Source organism: Macrotis lagotis, chromosome 4, assembly GCF_037893015.1.
Source record: "Macrotis lagotis isolate mMagLag1 chromosome 4, bilby.v1.9.chrom.fasta, whole genome shotgun sequence".
Taxonomy (NCBI): domain Eukaryota; kingdom Metazoa; phylum Chordata; class Mammalia; order Peramelemorphia; family Peramelidae; genus Macrotis; species Macrotis lagotis.
Genome location: NC_133661.1, coordinates 61,495,473 through 61,518,079, shown reverse-complemented (window position 1 = coordinate 61,518,079; position 22,607 = coordinate 61,495,473). Strand labels below are relative to the sequence as shown.

The window sequence follows — 22,607 nt, the reverse complement described above, 5'->3', positions numbered from 1 at the left end:
TAAAGAATTTTGGAGACTGAATGCAAATCAAAGTAGTCTACATTCACTTTTTTAAGTGTTCTTCCCCCCCCCTTTCATTCTGATTCTTCTTTCACAATATGACTAATATGGAAATTTTTTCAAAGTCTTTTTCTATTCCACACATCTAAGTACTCTGGACTTCAGAACCTGTTCTGGCTTAATTAGTGGAGCATTTGAGAATGTTCCTTTCAACCTCTCAGCCTCAAGTGTAAAATGAGGGGGCTAGGCTAGGTATGATCTATATTTCACCTCTTTTGACCTTATCTCAGTTTACTATCCAGTTCTGTGTTTAGAACATCAACCCTCTCTTCCCCTACCTCATCCTGCATAGCTCTGAGATAGATGGACTGGGGGTTGGCAAGGTGTCTAGGTAACCAGGGTGAAATATGAACAGGGAGAAGATCTCTTTGGAGAGCAGAAAATCCCACTCTAGGAAATTTTTTTTTATTATTTTTAATTTTTTACAAGGCAATGGGATTAAGTGGCTTGCCCAAGGCCACACAGCTAGGCAATTATTAAGTGTTTGAGGTGGGATTTGAACTCAGGTACTCCTGACTCCAGAGCCAGTGCTCCATCCACTGTACCACCTAGCCACCCCTCTAGGAAATATTAAGACCTTGTTTTTATGAAAAGCCAAGTGGGTGTTCCATGGAAGACTAAAGGACCCAGTGGCCAAGATCACATACAGGTACAGTGCTCAAGGTTTATCTAGAACATGGCAAAGAATCATAAAATAAAGTTTTGGATGGATCTGAGAGATCCTCTAGTCCAAAATCCAACTCGCTTCTTCACATTGTGCCCTGTCTGAAATAGTTTTCTTTCACCACACAGTGTGATTTTCTAAGATCCACCATTTCACATTGGAAGAGACCCCCACATCCATACACACACCCTACCACCACTGCAGGCCATCTGGCCCAACCCATGTATGGACAAGAAACTGTTCTACAATACTCCAGACAAGTGGCATCACCGAGGTACAAATCACTCCCTACCGCAAGAGTCAAACTTTTCAGATGGTCTTACTCTCATGAGAGTTTTCCTTCTATCAAATCGAAATCTGCTTTTTTTTTTGGGGGGGGGGGCTACTAAACCAAATAGAAGGATCCTTGCACATTACATATTAGAAAACCACTTATTAACATCAGCTATGTTTTATTTTTGTTTAAACATATTAAACAATTTCCAATGACATTTTAACCTAATTCCCACTTCTGTTGTAATACTACATTTCTCTCATTATAGCCTAAGATCACACCATCCCTTTTTGGCCACCATGTTGACAAAGTGACTCATTCTAAGCTAGCAAACTAACAGTCACTGGGGTTTTCCAATTACCTTTATTTAGCCATACCTTCCCTACCCAGTAATTGTAATGCTGACTTTTTGACTCAAAGTTAAAACTTTATGAAATTTGGCCCAACATTCTGACCTGTGATCCTGTCACCCAACCAGTTAACTGTTCTTAATTTGTGCTGGCTGAAATCAGAAAAGGTTGAGATCACCTAACTCTACCATGAATCTACCTCATATCTTTTCATCTGGTCTACAAAAAAAAATCTCTCAACAACCTTCCCTCTTTATCAGTCTTGTAACCAAGTAAGATTAGTCTAGGATGACTTGTTTTAATGAAACCATGTTGGCTTTTTATGACTCTCCCTTTCCTAGATCAATATATCAATTAACAAAGACTGACTACAGTCTACAAGGGGAAATACCTCGTACAGAAATCTCTCTCTCTCTCTCTCTCTCTCTCTCATTCTATGATTTCCCAGCATCCAAAGCCAAGCTCACTGGTCTACTTAAATATTGGGACTATATCACCCGTCTCTAGTCAAGAGACAGTTCTGTTATTGTTTGAACAACCTTTTAATAAATTAAAACAAAACCAGAAACAAAGACATTTAGCCAGGGGATGATGGTCTTGACATTCCCAGAGGGTAAAAGAGTTTAAAGGGAGCTGAAGTCTGTCCAGCTGTGCCTGGGCATTACCTTCCAGAGGTCACAGCTGCCCAGAGAAGGAAAGGATTGAAATCACCCAGAAGGTTCTATCTCACCATTCCCTGGAAAAGGTCAAGGAAGAGTTTAAACCCCATCATGTGCTCTGTCCCCAGGGACACCCAGACCTCACTGCCCACCCTGACCTCGCTGCCCACCCTCTCTATGTGAGACCAAGAGAAGGGTTAAGGCCGAGGGGGAAGTTAAGTAGACCAGAGGAAAGCATCCCCAGAGCCATTCAGAACAATACAGAAAACGATCCCACATAACATCTGTGCGGCCTTATAACATTTCAAATCACCTTCACACATGGCAGGGCTCTCTCTCGACCAAGGCGATGGACACAGTGGAAATCACGTTGGATTTGGGAGTGAGACACCTGGATTCAGAGGCCCCTTCGGTCACTTATTAAGCTATGTGACCAGGAAACCCCTGGGAGACTCAGTTTACTCATGTGTAAAATAGGGATTATTAACAATACTGCACTGCCTGGCTGGAGAGGCAGGAGGGGAGTGGTGATAGTGTGTGGGACTGGGCAAGATAGAAGAGACTGTAGAAGGAGTGGGGCTTGAGTTCAAGTCTCTCCTACGACACCCCAGAAAACTCTTAAGACTTCAATTTGGAAAAAGAAAGATATAGGAACAGATCCAACTCCCTACTCCAACCCTAATATGTCTCTCTCATAGATACACCAAATCCAATCCACTTGCATGTCATGGTATCACCTCCCTGACCTCATGATCTTCTTCAAGAAGGAAGGACAAACACACATACACATGTATACACAAGTGTACACAGACACATATACACATTATAGGAAGACTAGAGATTTGGATGCAAACTCCAACACTGAACTAGCTAAGACTTCCAGCCTTCTTTCAGTTCATTCAACGTCCACACCAGTTGATAACAGATGCAGGAAGCAAGCCTAGCCCCCACAGACTGGAGGTTTGCCCTGAGCACCCCACCTTATTTTCATTAGGAGTCATTGCTTACATTCTTGCCAGGCTCCCCATCACCAAACAAGTTAAAAACTACCAAAGGAAAAACTGTTATAGCAAGAAGATTCAGTAGGAAGGAGCCTTGTTGCTGTCAGTCTGCCTCTATGGCCCCTTTTGGGGTTTTCTTGGCAAAGATACCAGAGTGGTTTGAAAATGTGCTTCTTGGGGCACCTAGGTGGTGCGGTGGATAGAGCACCAGCCCTGAAGTCAGGAGTACCTGAGTTCAAATCCGGTCTCAGGCACTTAATAATTACCTAGCCGTGTGGCCTTGGGCAAGCCACTTAACCCTTTGCCTTGCAAAAACCTTTAAAAAAAAAAAAGATGTGCTTCTTCTTACGGATGAGACACTGAGGCAACAGGGCTAAGTATCTGGGGCTCATTGCCTAGAAATTTCCCCCTCATCCTTTAATCCACCTCAGCTAGGAAGCCTTCTGGAATCCCCCTCCCCATTTAGTCTCCCATCCTTCTGCAGCTTTTATCATGGAATGAGTTATTGTGTCCACGTGCTATGGGAATCATAGTACGTAAGAGACAGGCTCTTAGCAGTCTTCAAGTTCAATGCCTTCACTCTGCAGATAAGGAAACTGGGCCCAGAGGGAGGAGGCGACTTGTCCAGGTCCTCAGTTCCTCCAAGGCCAACCCCCAGATCTCCCTCGACTGTCACAAGTTCTGCATCACTACCCACACAGTTTTGACTTCTTCTTCTTCTGCTTCACCCTGGGCAAACCAAGAGGGGAAGTGAGGCAGAATAGGACCTCCTCCCTCTTCTCAGTCTGCCTTGGGACACTGTATCTCTGGTATGCCTGGACTTTCCTAAGAGCTAAGAAGGGGAAATCTATGGGAGGAGGGTAGGCAGATGGGGGAGGAGAGAAACTCTGGAATTCAATCAGATAGCTAATGATTACCCAATCAGATAACCAATGGACTACGTGCTCAGGACTAGGGCACCTGACCAAGTAAGCCTGGTCCCGGTAAGCGGTAAGCCTTCCATCTTTATATAAGCCATGCTTAAGGGTCCCTGGGCAAGGATTATTCTCCAGCTTCCTCACTCCATCTCCCATTCTTTTTTTTTTTGCTTTGTTTTTTTAGGTTTTTTGCAAGGCAAATGGGGGTTAAGTGGCTTGCCCAAGGCCACACGGCTAGGTAATTATTAAGTGTCTGAGACCGGATTTGAACCCAGGTACTCCTGACTCCAGGGCCAGTGCTTTAACCACTGCGCCACCTAGCTGCCCCCATCTTCCATTCTTTAATTGAGGCATCAGGTGTAGAGCTGGAGGGAACCTTAAGTGATTTCACAATCCAATTGCCCCATTTTACAGATGGAGAAACTGAAGCATCTTATGAGGATTCCACCACTTGGGCAAAACCTCAGTTCTCCAAACTCAAGTCCTATCTTTGCCACTGAAGCAATATGGATGCATGGGAAGATCATTCAAGGCACAGGATCTGCCAGCTGAGTCACCCACCCTCTCTAAACCTCAATTTCCTTATTTATAAAATGGGGACATAGCATCTGCCCACCTAGAAGGACATCCATAAGACAATGGATGTGAAATTTATTGAAAAACTATAACAACACTAGTCTTTTTCTGGGGTAGTCATGCCTCATTTCCTGCGGGCAGGTATTGTCCCTAATAAAAGTCTAAGCACAGGGAGTCTTTTAATTTTAATTTTACACAGTATTTCTTTACCAAGTCTCACAGTAGACAGCGCTCTGCATTAGGTAGGTTGTCAATGAATGAACGTCTGTTGAATGAATGAAGCCTCTCTCCAAAGCACAAGGTTAAGCTGTGAGATCACCCCAGATAAATAGCCTTACAAACATGGCAGAGTTGGACCAGTATTGAAGGGGAACAGCTTGGTGTGGTGGATAGACCATAGGCCCTGGAGTTCAGAGAAGGCAGGTTCAAATCCTTTCTCTGGCACTTTCAGGGTGACTTTGGGCAAGTTACATACTCCTGGAACCTCAGTTTCCTGAATTGCAAAAATAAGGGAAATGGGCCCTTGAAATACCTTCCAGATCTAGATGGACTAATCATATGATCATCTTTCAAGTTCCCTTTCTCAAATCCTGGACCATCTCCAGTCATCCTGATTCATATCTGGCCACTGGACTCAGATGGTTCCAAAGGAGAAAGTGAGGCTGGTGACTTTGTACAGTCTCTCTCACTCAAATCCAATCCACTTGCATGTCATGGCATCACCTCCCTGATCATGTTCTTCTAGTTTAATTATTTTTTTTTAGGTTTTTGCAAGGCAAATGGGGTTAAGTGGCTTGCCCAAAGCCACACAGGTAATTATTAAGTGTCTGAGGTCACATTCGAACCCAAGGTACTCCTGACTCCAGGGCCGGTGCTCTATCCACTGGACCACCTAGCTGCCCCCTCATGTTCTTCAAGAAGAAAGGACAAACATCATCAATCATCATCCTCATTATTATCCCTTCCATGGCACTCTCTAACAGAAGTTAATTTCTTGATTGTAATCAGATCCCTGGACTTGGAGTCAAGACTTGGCCAAGTATGGGGCAGCTAGGTGGCAGTAGATAGAGCACCGGCCCTGGAATCAGGAGTACCTGAGTTTAAATCCAGCCTCAGACACTTAATAATTACCTGTGTGACCTTGGGCAAGCCACTTAACCCCATTACCTTAAATAAAATAATAATTAAAAAAAAGACTTGGTCATGTGATCACTGAGCAGGTTGATCAATCCTTCTCCTCCTCAGTTTCCTCACTGGTAAAATGTTGTGGTTGGGGGCTGCTATGGAGGGCAAAGGATGGAATGCTAGGCCTGAAATCGAGAGACTCATTTTCATGTGTTCAGATGTGGTTTCAGACACAAGCTGTGTGACCTTGGGCAAGTCACTCAATTCTGTTTGCCTCAGTTTCCTCATCTATAATACGCACTGAAGAAGGAAAAGGCAACAAACCACTCCAATGTCTCTACCAAAAATACCCCAAATGGGGTCAGGGAAAGTCAGACACAATGGAAACAAATAACAAAATGATGGATTACACTTTTAGCTCTAAAGTCTCAGATACCCAAGGAATCAGATAATAAGAGAGCCAACCTCATAGGGCAGAAAACGTATCTAAAGGACTTCACATCATGATTTGGTTCAACAATTTTGGGACTACATCCAAAAAGGTTTAAAACTGTGCAAAAGCCTTTGATCTAGAAATGGAATGAAGTCTATTAACCCAAGGAGATAAAACCAAAAAAGAAAAGGACCTATAAGGATAAAAGTATTTTTAGTAATTCTTTTAGTGGAGGCAAAAAATGGGAAACTGAGGGAATGATCACTCATTGGGGAAAGCCTGAACAAGTTGTTATATGATTATAAAGGCAGGATGCTATAGGCCAAACCTAGAAAGACTTACATGACAGAAACCAAAATGAGCCAGAACCAGAACATTGTAGAGAATAACAGAAATACTGATGATCAACTATAAATGACCTAGCTCTTCTCAGTAATATGACAATTTAAGACAATTCTGAAGGACTTAGGATGAAAAATGCTCTCCATTTCAAGAGAAAGAACTAATGGAGACTGAATGCAGATCAAAGCATTTTTTTTCTTTACTCTTCCTACTTTTTTTTGGAGTCTGTTTTCTTTCACAATATGACTACCATGGAAATATGCTTTGCATAACTTCACGTGGATAACATATATCAAATTGCTTGCCTTCTGGGGGGGAGGAGAAACCCCCTGGAACACAAAAATTAAAAAAATGCTAAAAACTGTTTTTACATGTAATTGGGAGAAAACAAAATATAACATTAAAAATAAAATACTTCACAAACCTTATGTCAGCTACTATTTTCATGATTCATCTTCCCCCACATTCTTCATTCACTCACCAACTAAGGCAGCACTGCCAAGAAGCCTTTTGTGATGTAAGGAAACAAGTTGTGATGATATTTCCTGATGTCACATTGATTTTGACCTTTAAAGTTTACAAAATACTTTCTACACAGTACAGTGAGGTGGTTGATGTCCCAACATATACCTTTACAACAATTTCATTGCAAATACAACATAAATTAGGGGAAATAAATTGGGGAAGGGGTCAGGGAGCTACTCCCAGAGAGTGAGACCCTCATGCCAACCTGGTTACCTATTTCTGGTTGTGTTTCTATTCATGCCTATCCACCATTGTGGCAATAAATTGGGGAACAGGTTAGGGAGTTACTCCCAGGGGGTGAGGAAGCTGGAAAGAAGTCCTCAATGTTTGCTCTCAATGATGATTTATCAACTGATAAGTCATCATGAATCATCACAAAGACACTGAAACTTCAGGTTGCAGATACCCTCATAGGGCAGGGGCAGTGATGTGTGGAGCAAAGGACATAAGAGAAGGCACACCCAGCTTATCAGATTCTCATTGAAGCGTGTCCTTCTAGGTAGAGACCACAGGCTTGGAAAGGGCCCAGTTCTCTGAGCCAAGGCATAATGCTGCCAAGGCAGTCAGAATAGTTCACACTGCAGCCAGGAAGATGGTCCTCTCTGCCCAAGTGGACTGTAAGCTTCCAATGAGAACAAATCGCTGATACCATGAATGATTTTTCTCCCAGAAATGCTCCATACCCAAAAGGAGCTAACCATTGTTACGGACAAAGGAAGAGGTACTGCCAGGGTTGATTGAGTTGGGCAAGGGAATGTCTTTCCTTCCAGGCAAACACAGCCCTCACATGGTTTCTTGAAGAGAGAAGTGGTTCTTCCTTTCAGAAATCATGGTCATTCCGGTGCTGGCACGTATTATAAGGGCCTTCCTTCTACCAAATTCTGTGGACTCAAGGGACCTGCCCAAGGACCCGAAAGCAGGCACAGGCAACATCAGTGAATGGTACCTGAGATCACTCTTGGGGGAACCAACTGCTCTAGCAAGACAATCAACTAGCTCTGCTTGGCTCCAAAGAATAGAACTGATGGCAATAAGTATGTCCCAAGGAGGCCTCTTTTGACTTCATATGGAGAAGGACCTGGAAGAGCTGTCTAGGGGGAAGAGGGCAGACTGCTTTGGGTGGTAGTGGGCTCTCCTTCCCTTGAGATTTTTGAGCGAAGGCTATACTTTTGTATAAAAATGAAGATGCTGCCTTTGGACTAGACTTCTATGGTTCTATTCTCAATCAACCAACTAATAAATATTCACTTAGGGTCTATTCTGTGCTCAGCAATGTAGAGCCTGTAGTGGAGCTCCCTAACTAGGAGCTAGGATGGATGGATTATATATGTACATATATGAAATGTGTGAATATATAATAGACAATGTATGTATAGATGAGCACGTGTTTGTGTGTGTATGTGTGTGTATGAAAGAGAGAGGGAAGAAGAAAGGAGAGAAGGAAGGTGGGGGGGAGAGAGAGAGAGAGAGAGAGAGAGAGAGAGAGAGACAGAGAGACAGAGAGACAGAGAGATGATACAGCAGAGAAAAATTTGGCCCTTTAACACACACTGGCAGGATAACCAACCCTGGACAAGACACTTAGCCTCTCAGGGCCTCAGAGAGTTCCCTATGCCTATAAATTAGTTGCAAAGCAGATGCCAATATGCATTGGTGGAAGGCATTTTTATCATTGGGAATTCCTCACACAGAAAAATCCACAGATCCAGGTCAAAAAAAAAAAATGAATGAATAAGGTCTAAACGGGTGATTCAGACAAGAGCAATTTTAAGGAAATTACTGATTTTGAGGTCAGATGAAGTAGGTCTGAGTTCTGATTCTGATATTTATTTACTGTGTTATTCTGGTAAGTCACTGGCTTTCCCCCTTCATCCTTCCTCTGTCTCCCTATCTTGCCCAGGTTGCAATGACAGTGGTCACTTCTGAGCCTGAGCCATTGTAGACCACCGCAGAGGCTCTTCCGTGTCCAACCTGGGCTACCCTAGGGCTTCCCAGTCCTGAAATCTCATCATAATGGTACCAGATTCCTGGTTGGCCTTGGTCTGGAGTGGCTCTGACCTTAAGTGATCCAACACTTCCACGTGTGTGTTCGAATGACCAATGAATTTCCTCATCTGTCAACGAAAGCTCTGTGTCACTACAGTATTAACTTTTTTGTAAACTTTCAAAGGTTACCTCTTAGGAGCATTAGGACTCAGACCAGTATCCTTGGCTTATGGTGCTTCTTGAGTCACTTAAGTCAACACAAAACTTTATACTTTGCGTGTGTAAAGATCTTTCCAGGGTTAAATTACATGACTGATATATAAAACATGTTAATAAATAATCACAATAAAAAGATTTTTCCTAAAAAAAAAAAAAAGGAATATGCTCTTTACCAGTCATTTAATATTAGAGCATAGGTTTTGATGGGGGGAAAAATTGAGGATACTATAGGAGATAGGATGAAAAATGTCCTGGAGAGAAAACAAAAAAACTACAGAAGAGGGAGGCTGGCCCTGCTTTTGAATTTTTTTTTGCCCAAACGTGACATTTTGGATTTAAAAACTGAAGTGGATCAACAACTCAGTCTAGGAGAGTGGCCTAGGGCTCTACTAAGTTGCATCAGAGGCAGAATTTGACCGTGGGTCTTCCTGATTCCAAGACCCCTGGCAGGACCCACTACCTCTCACTTGATTTCAGTAGCAGCTAATTAACAACAGACCCAGCAGTCTAAAATTCTCAGGTAAGTCCCTAAGGCAACTTCCCCTTGGGGTGGAACTTTTTTTTTCTATTAACACTTCAGTTGTTTTCCAATTATATATAATAGTAGTATCTACCCATCATTCTTTGTAAGGTCTTGAATTTTACAATCCCCCCCACAGACAGCTGTATAATAGTCTCTACATTATTTCCATGCTATACATTGATGTAAATTGAATATGTTATAAGAGTAAACATAAAACCCCCTCCCCCCACCCCAAGAAGATGAGAAACCTCAAGAATAGTGAAAGAAAACAAAAATGTATTTCAGTCTGTGTTCAGATTTCAATGGCTCTGTCTCTGGTGTGAGTTGCTTTCTTTATCATTAAGTCCACCAGAGAAGTTGCTTCAATATTTCTTTGCTGTACCTCCACTCTGTTCCTCCCCACTCTCATTTATTCTGTTCTCTCTCTCTCTCCTTTCATCCAGGCCCTGTCCCAAAGTGTGTTGAATCTGAGTACCCTCTCCCTCGATCTTTCCTCTCTTCTGTCACCTATTCCCCCCCCTTCCCTCCCCCCATTCCCCCTTAGGCCATCCCTTTCTTCTCATTTTTCTTCACCCTATTAAGAGAGAAAGAGAGAGAGAGAGAGAGAGAGAGAGAGAGAGAGTGTTTTATCTCCTCTCTGAGCCATTTCTGATGAGAATGAAGGCTCACTCATTCCCCCTTGCCTTCCCCCTTTCGGGGTGGAACTCTTTCTCTGGAATACCATCCATCTGAGTTTTCCCATCTGGTCCTAGATTTCCCTGGAGTACCTGGGCTAGGGAGGAGCAGACAATCTCAGGAGTTTCCGGTACAGCCCATGAAGCACCACCCACAGCTAAGAGAAAGCCCTTCTGTACTAGATGGGTGTCTCAGGGGTGGACGTCATAGAGACCATATAAAAGCAGAGCGGGACTCTGGGGGCAGCAAGTCTCCCAGACCCGTCCTTTTTCCTCCCAGAGGCCCTTACACAAAAACTCCATTGAGTGTGCCAGTTAAACTGTCATTAAATTTCCACCCACAGACCACTCATTCAAAATAGCTCTGTCAATCATCAGCCAGGTTAGGCTGGCAGTCCTGGGTTATGAGATCCCCTAAGTCACCAGCTCGCTCGGCAAGGACTGCACCAGACCAGGGAGAAAATCTGCCTGGGTCTCAGGCCCATGTTGCGAAATGGCAGAACTGACCAACAGAACCCGCTCTCTTTGAAACTCCCAACCCAGAGCATGAAATCAGATCTTTGGCTGGGTCTGACAAACTCTCCTATGGAACAGAAACCATAAGAGCAACAAAAATGATCATTACCATTTAAATGAAACTTTATGTTCGCAAAGCATCTCTTTCATTGTTGGTATCTATTTGATTCTCACTGGAACATTGTGAGGACATGCGTTTTTATTATTACTTCCATTTTACAGGTGAAGAAATTGAGGCCAACAGTGACTTAAGCAATATATTAAATTATGAAGTGTCGGAGGCAGGATTTTAACTGAGGTGTTCGGTTAGTTCTTAGGTGCTAACCTAAGTTACTGACCAAACCATGGTTCCACTCTTGACTTTCCCTACCATGACACAGAAGCCTTCCTAATTACCCCTACAGCCCCTTTCTCTGATTGATGGTTCTTCCCCAAAAAACCTCCATTTTAAGAAAATCATCCAGACCGCTCATGTTTTCATAGCTCTCCTGGACCCACTCTTAGACTCTTCAGACTTTTCTCTGGGCAAGAACTTGTCTTTCCTTCTGCTCATATACACATTTCTGATGGACAGAAATCTCCCCTCCTCTAACACTTCCATTCATTCTTCCATACTCTTGGGTCCCTATCAGTGTGTGTGTGTGTGTGTGTGTAGGTGTCTGCTAAAGGCAATGCATTTTGTTGTCACCTCTTCCCAGGTGACAAACATGTAATTAATAGTCAATTTCTAATTATCCTGTCTGAGTTACTAATTTTTTTTAAGAAAGATTTTATTTATTTTGAGTTTTTACAATTTTCCCCCCCATTCTTGCTTCCCTCCCCCACCCCCACAGAAGGCAGTCTGTTAGTGTTTACATTGGTTCCATGTTATACATTGATCCACTAATTTCAAGAGTTAATAGTGGGAGTAGATCTAGAAGGTGTGACCACAACTACCAACCCAGTCAGACACACATGTTGCCATTTAACTTTTATAGTTTTAATCTTTAGCATCCTCCACAGTCCCCCCTTAAATCAACTGGGGAATGGCTGAACAATTGTGGTATGGATATGGGCCACTATGGTTCTGTAAGACATCGTGGGGGATGGGATTTCAGAAGGGCCTGGGAAGACTCACATGAACTGATGCTGAGTGAAATGAGAAGCACCAGCAGAACACCCTGCACCTAACAACAACATGGGGTGATGGTCAACCCTGATGGACGTGTTCATTCTGTGATGGAAAATACTATCTATATTCAGAGAAGCAACTGTGGAGTTTAAATAAAGACCAACACTTACTATAATCACTTTTAAAAGCTGTCTTATTGTATTATGTCAGGTTTTTTTCCCCCTCTAATGTTTTCTTCTGTTTGGATTTGATTCTTCCCTTACAACTGATCAATATGGATCTGTTTATCATGGTTATAAATATAGAGTCTCTAATTGGATGGCTTTCTGTCAGAGGGAGGAGGGAGAGGAAAAATGTAAAACTCAAAACTTTGCAAAAAAATGATTGGTAAGAACTACCATTGCATGTAGTTGCAAAAACAAATAAATAGAATATATATTTTTTAAAAAGTTCCCCCTTAAAAATGAAAATATCTCAAGGGGAGATAGTGACTATTTTAGTACCAACGACCCTATTTCTAAGAGTTCCATTGGCAGACAGAGCTAGGATATTGGTCTTCAAATTCCCTATTCCATGATTTGTCAATCAGATCACACACACACACACACACAAACCAGATCTAAATGACTTGCCCAGGGTCACAGAGCTAGTAAGTATCAGAGGATGGATTTGAACTCAGGTCCTCCTAACTCCAGGGCCCGTGCTAACCACTGAACCACTGAGCTGCCCTAACTGTATCAGTTAATACCATATTCTATCAGTTAACATAAAATCACAGAGGTGGAAGACAGTTCAGCAGCAATTTATCCCTACCACACCTAAAAGAAATTCCTACTCTAAGATCTGCGCCAAGTGATAGTCATCCAGCTCTTTCCTAGGACTTCCAAGGAAGGGGAAACTACCACTTTTTGAAGCCACCCAGAGCACTCAGGGGCAGTTCTTATCATTAGGAGACCAAACCTCAGTTATCCTTTTTGTCCCTTCCATTCACTGCTCCTGACTCTGCCCTGAGACCCAAGAGATGATTATTTTATTAATATTGCTCAACCACACATTAGTCCTTCAAATACCTGCACATAGCCAGAGTGTACCCTCTTCCTCCTCCAAAATATCCTGAAGCATTTTTCCCCTTCAGGCTAAAAATTCATATTTCTGTAGTAGAGGAAATACTGTACAGAGAAATATGTTCTATAATTATTCTGTTCCCTCTTTGACCATGTCACCATGTCAAATAGTTAACCTCTGAGCTGGCCTTACATTAACACTGACCCCCGGGGATCCCTCGGTCCAAGCTCTCAGGGAGGTCAGTGGCCTTAGTAAGTACCCTGGTCTTCCTTGGCAAGGGCTCAGTAACTCACAGGCACAAGTCTCTCAACAAAATGCTTCCTGCCCCAGCCTCCCATCCACACATCCCCATTTACCTCATCTTCCTGCCCCTTTCGAAGCTTACCCTCTCCTCAGTTGAGTTAAGGTCTCCCTTTGGGAAGCCAGTCTACTCTTGAGGACCCTGATTCCCCCCAATAAACTCTCATGCTCCTATAGCCTTCCTTACTGTTTATTCCCCAATGGTGAGTCCTGCTCCTGATGCCCCTATTCTCTCTCTCCCTGACTTCTATTAATCACAGCAACACTTATATAAACCTTTTTAATTTTTTGATCCCTAAATACATCTGGGTCAGAGTTGGTTCTTTCATAAATTCGAACCAGAAACTAGACCACACCCCAAAACATTTTAGACTCCAAGAGCCCTCACCTTGCTGCTTCCATTCCTCCACAGGCTCTCTAAGCCACACTGTATCATTCAATTGGGATAACTAAAACTAAATGCAATATTCCAGATGAGGGTTGAAGGCAGAAGGTGAAGAGTTTTACCAAAACAGAAATTATACAGCAGTCAATCAGAAAGAAGAAAGGGACATAAGTATGGAGTTGAGGTTTGGAGGGACAGCTGAACAATGAACAAATGAAAAGAACATCTGACTTCAGAGGACCGGGGTTCAGAGCTCAGATCTGCTACTTATAATCTCTATGGGTTTTGGGCAAGTCCCATAAATTCAACAAATATTAAACTCCTATTAGGTACAAGTTGGAGGATATGGATAATTTAAAAAATCATAGTTTCTGCGTAGTCAAAAATCCAGGACAGGGAGGGGAGATGCAAAAGAGGTGGAATTGATACTTACATACAGATGTGTTATAATTACAGGGCAGAGAAGCCAAGGAGAAATGCAAAGTAAACACCTGTATTTAAAGGGTCCACAGGGCAAAAGAAGAGTATTTGGAAAGGAAGAGAAGTCCAGGGAATGACTTTTGATCTGGGCAGGGCTGAAGATCTGATAGAGTTCAGCAAACAATCTGGTTAGACAGGAAAAGATATGTGGGGGGGGGGGGGGAGAAATAAAGTCTGGGAGGTGGGGAGGGCAGAGAAGTGCCGTGGTTGGAGCCATCCCAAGGCTGGTTCAGCAGCAATCTGACTTGAGAAAGGGGAGATTGGAGGTTATCCCCACAGTTTAGGCTAGATGGAAGGAAGGCCTTAAACTATGGTGGGGGAAGAAAGACACCAAAGGGAATGGAAGTTCTTTGAAGCCAGGGGCTATTTGGATTTTGTCTTTATGGACCACCTTTCATAAGCTAAGTGTCTAATAGTATGCTTAATGATTAATAACAAACTTTCTCATTTCATGCCATAGCTGAGAGAGCACAATAATTGGAACTACTTCCCATGAACTTTCTTAATTGGTCACCGAAAGAATTCTTGATAATCTGAGGCTTTGGGGAGTAGGAAAGAGGTTAACAAAAAAAAAAAAATCTGCTTATTCAGCCGTGAAGAGATCAAGTCAGCCTTGGGTTCCAAAGACTTGAAAACCTAGATGATAAAGAGGTACAAAATAATAGTCTCTCCTCAGGTATATTAATCTGGGAGAGGAAGACCTTCAGCACTTCTAACCTAGACAGAAACAAAAGCCATTTACATTTACTCACGCCCAAAAGATGACCAACTGGGCCTTGGCCTAGGGGCAAGTACCATAAACTCATAAATTGGACTAATCTACCCCCAAGGTAGCTTTTGTTTGGTTTGTTTTTTTTGGCACCCCAAGGTATCTTGAGGTCACGTGATTCTTGGCCTCTTTTCTTTCTTACCTCACCTTAATCACTGAAAGCACCAGAATCACCTCCATCTAACTAAGATCTGTTTAAAGACTTTAAAAAGATCAAGATTTGAGGGAGCTAGGTGACAGTGAATAGAACACCAGTTTTGGAGTTCCAATCTGGATTCAGACACTTAATTACCTAGCTGTGTGACCTTGAGCAAGTCACTTAACTCCACTGCCTTGCCCCCCAAAAAAACTTAAAAAAATATTTTTAAATAAAATAAAGATGCCAAGATCTCCCACATTAGTCAGGGCCTCATCTCTAGTCATTCTGATTCATATCTGGCCACAGATGGCTCCAAAGGAGAAAGTGAGGCCATCCTCACTTAAATTCAATTCATTGACACCACTTCCCTGATATCTCATCTACTTTGAGAAGGAAGTGAAGGATCATAGACAATAACAACATTCCCCCCTCAGGGATACCCTTATCAATTCCCAAAGCAGTCGCAGGAGAATGTAGTTTTACCACCTCCATTCATGAGTGAATTAATGTCGGCAAAGTTCTTTACAAATCTGATTTCAATCTATCCAGATAAATTGCCAGTTTTGTAGTTTCTGAGTTATAGGCTTCACGGCCCCTGTTTTCAAGTTTTCTTGGCAAAGGTACTAGAGGTAAACATGGTTTAGAGTCATCAGAAAGTTACCAAGTCCTAGGGGAATCCAGAAGAGAGTCATCAAAGGAATCCTGGAGGAAGCAGCAATGGAATTGGACCAGGTGGGAAGCTTTCAGGTGAAAAGAAAGAAAAATAAGATAGGGGATGCTGCAAGAAGTTTGGTCTTAAAGTATGTAGGATGGTAAAAGTGAAGGAAAGTAAACTGAGGTAAGCATGTAAAAAATCTAAAATGTCAAATTAAGGAGTTCCAAGCAGCTCAGTGTCTATGCAACCCAAAAGAATTGTCAGTCTGTCCTATACCTTTTAGCATGGGAAGGAACCTTTTTCAGCCCACACACAGTACTTTTCTTTTCTAACTCCAATGGTACTTAGACTTTTTTCCATTATTATTGTTCATTTATATAAGTATCTTACTTGACTTCTCACCCATACTGGGGGGGATGGGGAAGATGAAGAGAAAATGTTATACTTGTGTATCCCCAAACATCTAGAGCAATGCTTGTACATAGTAGATATTTAGTAAATATTTACTGATTACAGATAAAATATTGTCCTTGTCCTTCAGATGGAGGTTAGACAGACCCATGAACAGTTAACCACCATTTTAAGACAGCATGGATAGAGCTTTTGTCCTGGAGTCAGGAGGATCTGAGTTCAAATCTGACTCAGACACTTAATACCTAGCTGTGTGACCTTGGGCAAGTCACTTTACCCCATTTCCTTAAAGAAAGAAAAAATTTTAAAAATGAAAAAAAAAAGATGAGACTTCCTGATTCCCATTGCTCTGTTAACAATTATTAAAAATTTAGAGATTGAAGACAGAAGATTTAAGGCCACTCAAAAGACGAAGGAATTTGTATGCTCTCTGGGGATTTAAAACCACTCAGGATTTTATTATAAAATATAATAAAGTAAACAGGTCAAAAAACTTCTCCTCCCAAGGGTCAGAAGCACTTAAGACAGAATGAATAATAAAGGCCTAGCTGGCAGGGAGTGAGGCAGAGATAAAGAACAGTCAAGCAAAGCTGACTGGACCAGAGAGAGAGAGAGAGAGAGAGAGAGAGAGAGAGTTCAATTTTAGCCTTGCCCCGTATCTGGGCACTGAGGGTTAGACGTACCCATGAACACCATTTATTATTGTTGTTTTGGTTGAGAAAAGGCTTCATTAATTTCCAAGTATCAAGCTGGAAGATATCTGTCACCCCCTCATTTTAAACATCCCCAATAGTTGCTATAACAGGCTCTCTTTTTCCTACCATATGGCCCACCAAAATAAAAGCACCCTGAGGGCCCAGGATCCTATTCTCCTTAGGATCTCCTAAGACCAGGACTGGATTGGTGACTTTTTTGCTGGTGTATTTGGTCATATTTAATACTAGTTAAATGGAGGATAAGTGAAACAAGTTGGTAAACTCTGATATATTAAGACAAGTTCAAACCACTTAAGGATCCAAATGCATTACTCTTTGGGCCCCCCCCACATGAGCTTCAGAATTGCCAGATTACTCCACCATCCTTCCATCAAGGGTAGTTTTTTCCCCTTCTCCTTCTTCCCTTTCTTTTTGCTTCCTTTTACAAATTTTCTTCCATTAGTACATAAGCTCAAAGGTAGGCACATCCTTTTCAAATGGAGATTAATTCCTTGCAAGAGTTTAATAAACACTTGGGGATTTGACGTGCCCCACGGTGGGCACCCTTGGAGCTCCTTCTTCCCTGCCCCTCCATTTTGTTTTCAAAGGTTCCAAAATTCCTGCTGCCCTTTGAGCATCTTTGAGTCCAACTCTGAGTAGTTTCATTCAGCAAACAATAAGTATTTACCTTAGTCCCTGCCCTTGAGAATAATAGCAGTGCACAATTAGCTATTATGTGCCTATTACAATGCATTGCTTACCAAGGGCCAGGTCTTGTGCTTTATAGTAATATCTCTTTCGATCCTCACTACAACCTTGGGGGTAGGTGCTTTTATTATCTGAAAAAGAAAATTAGTGTCTTGGCTCTGAATTCCAGTCTCCCAGACTCCAGCTCTCCCCTCTCCCCTCTGGGGCTAGTCATCTAGGTGGAGAGAGAACAGCCAAATTCTTTCTCCCAGATCCAGATCAGGGGTCAAGATGGAGCTTTTGAGAAGGCTTCTCCCGTCTAGCTATCTATCTCTATGTTGCTCAAAGAATTCCACTTTTCCCTCTTTATCGGTTATTTTATGGATAAACGGGGTTAAGGGCAGAGGTGGGAACCAGGGATCTTGAACCTTGGCTCCATTCTCCCTCTTTTAATGTCAGATCTGAGCAGCTGGCGGCCCATTAGCAGGTGTTAAGTAATTCTGCCTTTCAGCACACTGAGTAGTTCCCAGTTGCTGGGAGCACTCTCGGGGGTGGGGGTGGGGATGGGTGGGGGGTTCTCTGCCTTATGGATATCTCTACCGCCATCAGCCCCCCAAGGGGTGATTTATTTTTTCCCTTCAAGTCGGGGGTCCAGAGGGGACGGAGGGGCCACACAGCCGGGCCCGGCCAGACCCACGCGGCCCCGCCCACGCCTCGTCCATTTCAGGTAAATACCCGAAACTCCGCAGGGCTGGGAGTGCTCGTCAGTTACCGGGGCCGACGGCGAGCGGCGCCCGGCCTCCCGGGCCCGGCCTCCCGGGGCCCGGCCTCCCGGGCCCGGCCTCCCGGGGCCCGGCCTCCCGGGGCCCGGCCTCCCGGGGCCCGGCCTCCCGGGCCCGGCGGCCACCCCGGGGTGCGCGGCAAGCTCCCTGGGTGAGGCAGCGAGTTAGTCCCCAAACCGACGGCCAGCCCACAACTATTTATTTCTGGAACCCCCCGGGGGCGGGGAGAGCGGTCCCCCCCGCCATCTCCTCCACCCCCTTCGCCGCTGCAGAGACGCCCCAAAAGAACGTGCCGCAGATTGCATTTCCTGCGCTTCCGCGGGTGGCCGCGGTCCCCAAAACCAAAAGCAAGTTTTCGGTGTCAGAAGAGGCGCTGCGCCTTTAAGGGGCAACGTTCAACACCTCGGCGGACAGAAAGCCCGAGATGCGCTGGAAAAACCCGGGCGGAGCGGGCCGGGCCCGGCGGAGCCCACCCGGCGGAGCCCACCCGGCGGGGCCCACCCGGCGGGGCCCACCCGGCGGAGCCCACCCGGCGGGCCCGGAGCCGGCCCAAGCCCGCGCCCCTTCCCGTCTGCTCTCGAAAGGAGGAAGTTCCGGCTCCGGCCCAGGGCGGAGGGGGGGGGAAGGGGCTTCCGATCAGCCCCGGCCTCGGAGGGGGGCTGAGGCGGTGCCCGGGGAGGGGGCGGGAGAAGCCCCCCTCACCCAGCCGGGGCCGCCGGAGGGACCGACGCGCCGGGTGGACCCTCTGGAAGGGGGCGCCCCCCACCCGGGGTCTCCCTGGGGGGGCGGAGGTCAAAGGACCGGGTCAGTAGAGAGCGGGGGGCAGGGGCTCCTTACCTGCCCAACCTGCGCGCCCCCCGCTAGTGCGCGGCGCTGCCCAGCCCGAGTCTCCGGGTCCGGCCTCGGGCGGCTTCCCCGGCCCCGGCCCCGGCCCCTCCCCCGGGCGGGGCTCCGGGCCGCCCCGCCCAATGGGGGCGGAAAGCGGGGAGAGGGGGGAGCGGCTGCTGAGCCGAGGGCCCGCCTGGCTGGGGGGAGCCCGGGGGCCCCTCCGGGGGGCCCCGCCCTCACTTGCCCTCCCGGAGCCCGAGCACAGTCTCCTGGAGCAGAGCCGCCCGGGCCGGGCCGCCCCGCGCCCCCCTGCGGGTCCGGATCCGGCTGCTCGGGGCCGGGGCCGGGGCCGGGGCCGGGACCGGGGCCAGGACCAGGACTGGGGCCAGGCTGCGCCCCTCCCCGCGCCCGGCCCTCGTGGGCTCCCCCGAATAGAGACCTGGGAGGCCGAGGCGCGTCCCGACTAGTGACCTTGTTTCCAGCCTGGAGCTCGGGGACAGGGGGCAGTGCCCGAGGCCAGAGTGTTTGGGTTTCTGGGACCGCACCCTTGGACGGGGGGATCTTGAGGGGGAAGGTCGAGTGCCCAACTCGGATCGCACCTTGTCCCTGGGAGGACAGTCAGCCCTGGTACCCAAACCAACGCGCCGGCCAGCTCCAGGAGGCTCTGTGTGTGCGGCAAGAGAAGCTTAGTGTTCTTGGAAAGGGGCCACCCCCGGCAGGGCCTCCAAACCACAGGGAGGTGGCCTTGAAAGCGCCGGGACTGGGCTCCCTTCTCCACAATCTCTCCTGCTTCGCCTTGCTCTTGAAGGATTTTTAGAATCACATCTTGTGCTGGCTCCCCCCAACTCCCAGAGTCTCCTAGCATGGAAAAATCCTGAAGACAAATCTTTCTGGGCTGGGCAGCATTTTTGGGAGATGAGTGAGTAAGGAAGCAGGGAGGACCAGAGGCAAGTCCCAAGATTAAATTCTTCAGCAGATAGCTGAGGCTCCCTTCCCAAGATCCCGAAGTAACTGTACCCCAAGTCTCCAAGGGGGCCCAGAGGAGGGATAGAGCAGAAACATATTTTGCTAGGGGGCAGTCAGTGATAAAGATGCTAATTCTTTCCATAACTATGAACCTTATTTCTAGAACAGCATGTGATATGACTCATGACTGAAGGTTATGTAACATTATATTGTCATGTCCTCAGATTTTGGGGGCAGGATATTCACTGTGAGTCGTCTACAATTTTCAACTCACTTAGAATGGCAAGCATCGGTTAGATGAGCCTGGTACCTGTCCTCAGGAAGCTTTTAGTCCAATGGAGCTGGCACATGTGAATCATCTCCAAGGCAAGAGATGGTCCATCGAGTCATCCTCAGCTACTAGCCGCTAGCATCCACTCAGTTTCCAATCTGATTCTACCTCCTGCTCTCCCCTTCACATGGCCACCATCCTTGTGTCAAGGGCCCCATAACATTTCAGCTAGGCTACTGCCAGCGCTTCCCAACTGGTCCCCCTTTTGCTCAGTTCTCCTTTTTCTAACTGCTCCACACAGTTGCCAAAATAATTTTACCAAGGAACCAGTTTTATGGGGTTACTCCTTGACTCAGAAACCCTTCTGGGGCTTCCTATGAGCCCTGGGATAAGACAGTCTCCTCAGCCTGGCATTTAAGGCTTTGTCCAAGAGTGCCTAGCACATGAAAGCACTTAATAAAAGATTGTCTGTTAATAAAATAGTAGGTTGTTAATAAGAGACAACAGGAAGCACAGAGTACTTAAACTAGGTGCCTAATAAAAAGTGACTGTTAATACAAGGCACATAGTAAATATTTAAAATTGGTACTTAATGAAAGGGTGGCTTCAAAAGGCACTTAATAAAGGTTTGTTAGTAAAAGGCACTTAATAAAAGATTGTTAATAAAAGATATATACTAAGTCCTTTAATTAAATTAAACTTAATTAAAAATTCTCTGTTAAAGGCATATAGTAGGCCCTTAATAAAAGGTGACCTAATACAAGGCACATAGTATTTAAAATTGGTACTTAATGAAAGATTGACTTCAAAAGACACATACCAGGCACTCAATAAAAGATTGTTAATAAAAGCCATATGTTAAGTACTTAAATAGGCACCTAATAAATGGTTGACCATTAATAAAAGGCACATCGTATTTAAAATAGGCACTTAATAAAAGGTTGTCTATTGATTAAAGGTACATGGTAAGTACTTAAGATAGTCACTTAATAAAAGTTTGTCTTGTATTAAAGGCCCATAGGTTGTCTGTTAAAGGCACATAGGCACTTAAAAGGTGACTCTTAATACAAGGCACATAGTAAGTATTTAAAATAGGCACTTAATAAAAGATAGCTACTAAGCACTTTAATAAAAGGCACATGGTAGATCCTTAATAAAAGTGTTAATAAAAGGTACATAGTATTTAAAATAGACAATAAAAGGTAGACTGTTAAAAGGCATAATCTAGGCATTTAAAAGATTAACATGAAGTACATGGTAAGTACTTAAACTGGCACTTAATAGGTTGACTGTAAAAAGGCACATAGTCCTTAAATAGGCACATAATGAAAGGCTGACTGTTAAAAAGTGCATTCTAAGCACTTAATAAAAGATTGCTAATAAAAGGTGCATGGTAACTACTTAAAACAGGCACTTAATAAAAAGTTGACTTGATAAAAGGCACATGGTAAGTCCTTAAAATAGACACCTTAATTAAGAGTTGCCTGCTGTTAAAAGGCACCTACTAGGCACTTATTAAGTTGTCTTTTAATAAAAGGCACATAACTCGACACTTAAAAAAATGGTTGTCTGTTAAAAAAAGGTTGTTGACTAACCAGTTGTCTCCAGTTACCTTTTAAATCATATTTCACAAGCTCTGTTTCAGTCAAATTGGACTCAGTATTTCACCTCTACAGGTCAGAGGTGTTATTCTGCCCACATGCCAAATCCACAACATTACTGAGTGTTGCCAAACTACATTAAAATGTAACCAAAAAATATTTAAGAAAATAAATAAAAATACAATAGAGCATAGATAATGTTAATATGTGGTTTTCTAAGTCAATATACAACCTTATGAATGGTTTGGTGGCCCTTCTATTTGAGTTCGACACCACTGACCTAGATGAACTAGAAGAAAAGAATTCAGGTTGGAGAGTAATAGAAAAGTAAAAAGCCTGATAATTTTGATTTTAGGAACAGAGACTCAAACATCCTTAAGGACCTGGATACACTTAAAGGAACTTTTCACTTCTTTACCTCATTGCTTTCAGAATCCGAGAGATTCATCATCAAACACCCACCAATTTATAAGATTCAAGGAATGAATTAGTTTATTTAAAGGTCGAAGAAAATCAAATAAGGATCACCCAGAGCCCAGGGGAAATTACAATATCCACCTACAGGCAAGTTCAACAATCATAATCAGGTATTATATTTATTTGGGTTTCTTAGAATAT

The 22,607-nt window shown here is 44.3% G+C and overlaps 1 protein-coding gene across 3 annotated transcripts in view; it reads right to left on the bottom strand.

Moving 5' to 3' along the window:
- Nucleotides 1–19,263, bottom strand: part of ANXA11 (annexin A11) — a 48,762-nt gene extending 29,499 nt beyond the window's left edge. Inside the window, exons 1-2 of one of the 3 annotated variants that reach the window (XM_074232952.1) lie at nucleotides 7,140–7,285; nucleotides 6,826–6,908 (exon numbers count right to left, since the gene is read on the bottom strand). The gene's annotated coding sequence lies outside the window, so the exon portion shown is untranslated. Of the gene's footprint in view, nucleotides 1–6,825; nucleotides 7,286–19,160 lie in introns of those variants that run through there. The other 2 variants (XM_074232950.1, XM_074232951.1) reach the window with 2 other exon arrangements.
- Nucleotides 19,264–22,607: the final 3,344 nt, after the last annotated feature.